This window comes from Balearica regulorum, chromosome 2 (assembly GCF_011004875.1).
Source record: "Balearica regulorum gibbericeps isolate bBalReg1 chromosome 2, bBalReg1.pri, whole genome shotgun sequence".
Lineage (NCBI taxonomy): Eukaryota > Metazoa > Chordata > Aves > Gruiformes > Gruidae > Balearica > Balearica regulorum.
The window spans coordinates 163,741,040-163,747,039 of NC_046185.1; positions in this window are offsets into that span (position 1 = coordinate 163,741,040).

A 6,000-nucleotide genomic window follows, 5' to 3' on the forward strand; every position below is an offset into this window, starting at 1 on the left:
TTTGAGATGTTCTTGGGAAAATCAGGCTCCACACAGTGAGCAAGTCCCTGTGGAGAGGGTTGTCGCAGTAAACACGGAGCAGAATCTCAGTGAGTCACCTGGCTGGCGTTCCCCCACCGCGTAGGAAGCCCATAAAGAAACATGCCACCACCACCAGGGAATCCATGCGGGATACTTCAGCAAAATGATTTCCCATCCTATCCGGGCCTCCTACCAGCTATTCACTGCAAGCGTCAGGCCAGATAGCAATTAACGGGCACTAGATGCCTGGCTCTGATCTCATTGCCATTGTTTGACCAAAGGAAGGATTCAAAACAAGGCTTGGGGCCAAAAATAAGTTCTGAAATGCTTTTTTAATATTCAGGTTCTCTTGCCCCCATGCTTTTTTTTTTTTTTTTTTTTTTTAATTTCCCTTACAGCTAATTTTTAGTGACACCCACTGGCCAAGGCTCAATGGCAATAAATCCCTGGTAGCCCTGTTGGCTTGTAGAGAAGATATCGGCCTACAGTGCATCAAAAGAGTCTGATATATCTATCTGCATAGACATGCTGTTCAGGTCAGCTGCCCAGAAATTCTTGGGAGCACTGTTGCTTCCAAAAACGCCTCTGTCTCAGTCTGTCCCAGTAAAGACATTGCAAGAGGGATGAGACAGACAAGCCATTCTTTGTCAGTCTTTTGACGAAAAAAAGAAAGCACGTAGGATGTTTTATTCAAACCACCTGTCATGTTTTTTCACAGAAGCTGTGTGAAACAGGAAGAAAGAAAAACAGAAAGTAACCTTTCTTGGCATCTTTATTATCTGTTTTGTTGATGCACAGTGGAACACATGAGTGGAGGGTTTGTTTTGCAGGAGGAGGATGACAAATGATAGCAGCCTGTTTCGGGGGCTTTGCTGGGTGGAAGGTTTATAGGATCTTCTGACACCTCTTTGGGGACAGAGGGAAAACACTATGCACCCATGAACAGGGAGGACAAATATATTTAGATCAGGGGGTGATATGTGGGCAGCTTGGAAGATAAACTTATTTCCCATTTTCTTTCTTTTCTCACTTTCCATTATACATACATCAGTTTTCAGATTTTAGGAATCCCAAACCTTACCTTTCTAATGCTGCGGTCATGTAAATCTTCAGTGTTTGCTGTGAAATGCCGATTGCTTAAACTTTCTTCCAAAGAGCTTCCTTACATCGGTAAACCCCTATTTGCAATGAGTAAGTGGAAATTTAACTCTAAAGTCTTGCTGTGTGCTGTAAATAAGACACATCTGGTGTCACGGCACGTATTTACACCCTGCACACCCAGTGTAGCTCGTGCCTTCAACCAAGCCAACTCTCGTTCTGGAGGTGAAGCAGCCACGGTAGCACGGATCTCAGCACAGGGTAATGGTTCTGCCAAGCATTTTGGTCTGGTACATCAGACCCCAACGCTGCTGCAGTCACTGCTCACAGCAAGCAAGGGATGGGAACAGGACGTGGCTTTTATAGGCTGTAATAACTGTGTGGACTGTTTCTGAGCAAGTGCCCGTTACTGTGACACTTGAAGTTTATGGCTCACGGTGAAAATACATTCATGTTTTCCGCTCCCCCTTCCCAAGCAGAAACCTTTTCTTCAACTAAGGTTAGATATTTTCTTGACTTTTTTGAATTGTGTGGTTTTATGGCCTGGACACAGTTATCATGAAGTAAAAGAAATGATAGGTCTGATATTTCATCCAGAATAGGGCAATGGCACAGAACTAGGACATTTCATATTATTTTTTAATCTTATGTTTTCATAGACATATTTTACATTTAAATTTTTAAAGCATCCATGAGTTCATTTAAAAAAAAATACCCCAAAACAAAACCAAGGCAGATGTCACCTGTCAGAACTATAATCATAAACAGTCTTTTCAAATCAAAGATTATATCAAAATGAATAAATAACAGTGCTCAGAACTGGGGCATATGTACACCACCAGGACAGTATTTTCTGTTTGAATTTTTTCCATAATTTCTAAAGATTATTTTCATTAAAAAATACGTTTTGCTAGTTTAACATTTCAGAACATCAATCAAATATGAGGAAGAGAAATGAATGGGAAACCATGCCTGAAATGAAAGAATAATGAAGAAATAAAGGATGGTGAATTGTTTCTGTGAAGTAACCAAATAACTGGACATAAAGAAGAAAGCCTAACGGCTTCATAGGCTGAGACCTTGCAGTGATAAGGATACACTAATGTATCACTCTTCACTCAGTTTGGAGCAACCTTTACAGCCTTTTACATTTACGTGAATAACAAAGGACTCAAATTCAGGCAAAGAAATGCAGAACTCAGCTGAGTGTTGCTGATTTACACTATATTTGCTTTGTGATGATGACATAACTTGGACTTTTAACTGAAAGAAGAGCGTAACTCTACCTTAAAATAATTCTCCTTCTCCTTATTGCAGTGCTTTTTTTACCTCAAAAGATTTTATATGGAAGAGCAGTTTGCACCTATTAGCCTGAATATCTTGATATTGTGCATGGTAAATGTTAACACTGTCGAGGAATTTTAAAAGAAAGTTTTCTCAGCTTTCTAAAGACACGGTTTCCTGAGCACTGAAATTTAGTGTCATTAGCTTTTGCTGCCCAGAACTGTACAGCCCTGTACAAGGCAACAGGGAATTCCCTTAATTTTATATTTGGAAACAAACAAACAAACAAACAAGAAAAAAACAAGTTTTCCTCCCTTTCACAGTTTGCTTAGTGTAGTTTCCATAACCTTTTCCTTTCAGGATGCTAAGACCCAAGACAGACAGTAGATAATACTTTATCCTTACAGTCCCTTAGAAGTTGTATTCTGGTCTTTCTAAGAGTCATGGCCCTGTATTGGGTAATTTAATGTGACGAACACTCTGCTTTTGAGGCTCAGGACAAAACACAGACAGGTCACTGTCGTTATCTATATAGGAACGATGAAGTTGTGAGCCGTGACTGGATTCCCAACGGCATCATCAAAAGTTGGCTAAAGTCCTTGCAGGCTTTTAAAGCTGCTGTTCGTAGCTGGCCCTAGCTTGTAGATCTCAACATGAGCGCCTTTCTCAGGTCACTCTCCTGCCTGTGGTCATGTCTAGGTCTTGACAACAATGTAAGCAGGTCTGTTGAACTCTCTGACACCTTCTTGCTTGGTCCTGCCCCACTGGTTTGTATCTCTTGGAAATGTTTCCAGGCTATGGGAGCATTGAATGTGTGATAGTTAATGAACTGTAAGCCACCCACTTAGATTACCCTCAGTATGCTCTGAAAGGTATTCAGGACTTGACTTTAACAACTTAATTTCAGTGTTTTGCTAAGCAGAGTAAAGAGTTTAACCAGCCTTTAGAGGATAACGCCTTATCCAGCAACATCCAGCACAGACTTCATTTTGAAGTTAAGTAAACACAAGTGCACGAGGGAAGCTGGTTGCAACGATGCATCGTCTTGGTCTCCTTCCAAAAACAAGAAACTCAGCGTTTTAGGGGGACCCTAAATATACTATCCCCATGCATGCCTCTGAGGTTATGTATAACATTCTGTGGGCGCATTGTCTTTGTTAAAGTAAACAGCCAGGTGACACCTGCATTCCCTGTCTGTCATGATTCCTCAGGAAGTTTTGCTATACATGAAGGAAGAGGAGGGGAAGAAAAAAGACCAGCATTTCTAGGAGCATCTTGAGGACTGTCAGGAAAAATCAGATAGGACATGAAATCAAGCCCTCTAGCTACAAACAATAGTTATTGCTTTCTTTTTGGAAAATTATTAGGGATGCTCAACCAAATTGAAGAAACATCAGCAATAGCTTGTGGAATGAAACTATATATTCCATTAGCGAAGCTTGTTTGGGTTTTTTTGAGCCCCAGAGAGCATTTTAAAATGCTTTAAATTGTTTACCTTGACTTAAGTCAAGATTAATTAAGTTTTCCTTGGCTACAACTGGGCATTTCCAGAAACTATGGGATGAGCATGAGATAAAAGCATACGGTAAGTAAGCAAGCTAACTTTTCATATAACTCATGAATCCTGAGTCAGATCCCTCCCAATTGTAATATTGACTTGAAAATTATTAAAGGAAGAGGGAATCTTTTGTACACTTGATGCTTTTAAGCTTTCCTTTGCAAACACTTTTCTGAAAAGCTGGTATAAACTAATATTGTGGCATGAATGCCAGAGGAGTTAGCAAATTCAATAGCTGCAAGGATATGTGGGTTTTAAAGCTAAAAGAGACTTTTTTAATCATGTGGCTTGAATGCTTCCTGACACAGGCCAGCATATTTAAGCCAGTAATTCCTGTGGTGAGTTTAATAACATCTGGTTGAGATAACCCAAGTGTTTCTTAACTGGGTTTCATAAGAGGCCTCTTCATCTCAGCCATCGTGTCTTATCAGTATAAGTTACTATATGAAATATTCTTGTTTTATTGATAGAATAATGGAAGGAATTTTCAGGGATGTCTTTGGGGGACAAGCCCCTGAATTTCAGCAAACACCTAGAGAGATTGATCTCAGACTTGAGCAACATGAAGAGCTTTAATGTATGTTTATCAAAGGGTGTCTCCACAGTCTTACAGATGAGGAGGTAGATAACGAGGATCTCCTCTCGAGCCTTTCAAACTTGCCTGGGGTGCTCATTTTCCATCCCTTGGAAAACCGAATGCGTGCTGAGAATATCAGCTTGGCTTGCAAAGCAGGAACAGTTTGTTCCGAGCTGTTCAACACACTACTCCCTCTGTTTGCTTCGTGTTATCAGCACACTGGCTTTGGTTTCAAGACGCTCAAAATTAATCATTTTGCAGGCAAACAGGCTGGCTGTAGACGTTCTCAGTGTTTTCTTCAGAGGGTGGGTTTACTTTGGAGGCCAAGTATAGAGTTGCCAAGCAGCTGCCAGAGCTGATGGATAGAAGGCAATTGCAGGAATGTCCAGAAATGTTTCATTGTTCTTTAGTTGTTTAAACAAATGGATACAGGATGAACTCCAGGTTGTGCTGGGTGTGGTCATTGGCCAAAAGGGGGGAGTTTGCAAATGTATGTGCTTTTTTTAAAAGTAATTTTGTTATTATTTCCTGTGTTTCTGCTTTACTGATTTTTGGAGAATCCCAAGAATATAATTACTTTACTTTTTTTTTGTTGTTATTGAAGGAAATTATTCAAATTCAGAAATTAGTTTGAGAAAATATTTGTAAGAAATTGAGACCTAGTGGGCATAAATTACTTCACTCTGTTATAGTGATTGCTGAAAGTGCTGCTGATTCCACAAAGAAAAGGCTATTTTTGTCACAAAACCGTTACTAAACATGTAGTTGTGTCTTTTATATTTGAAGATTAAATGGGCTAACAGATAAGGCCATACGATGTGAGCACTTCATCTAGATACCAGCATTTTCCACTTACAGCCTATGGGTTTAATAGGTTTCGTGGCAGAATGGAACAAATGCGCCTGCCAGTAGAATGACTGAATTGAAAAAAGAAGTTAACTGCATGTGGAAAAGAAGTAGTTTATGCCTCCATTGTGCACTGGGAATTAATTGTTTCATGAATATTCATTTACACAACGAAGAAAAATAATGAAGAGCAAGGATCATCAGAGTGCCAGGCATTTAAACATTACAGATATTACAAAAAAATGTTGTCAGCTCGGAAAATAGGCTTCTAAATTTGTTTAGAAACCAGATAGCTGCCTATGCTGTTGAAACTAATGGTATTGCACATCTGGAAAAATCAGACAGTGTTCAAGTGCCTAAAAATGGCAACTGGGTTATGTTTCAGCTCTAAATAAATGGTAAAACATTCCTTTACTCCACTGAGGCAGCACCAGGCAGATTAATTAAATGTTGGCAGTGGTACTGGCAGCTTAAGGGATAACTTGCCCATAGAGTATTTGTTATTAGTAGTAACAGTTGGTACCAGTTACTACAATTTTAGCTAGGCTGAGCATTACCTAAATAAAACATTGAGGTCCTATGTAAGGCGGCTCATTCCCTGCTATCTTAAATGGTA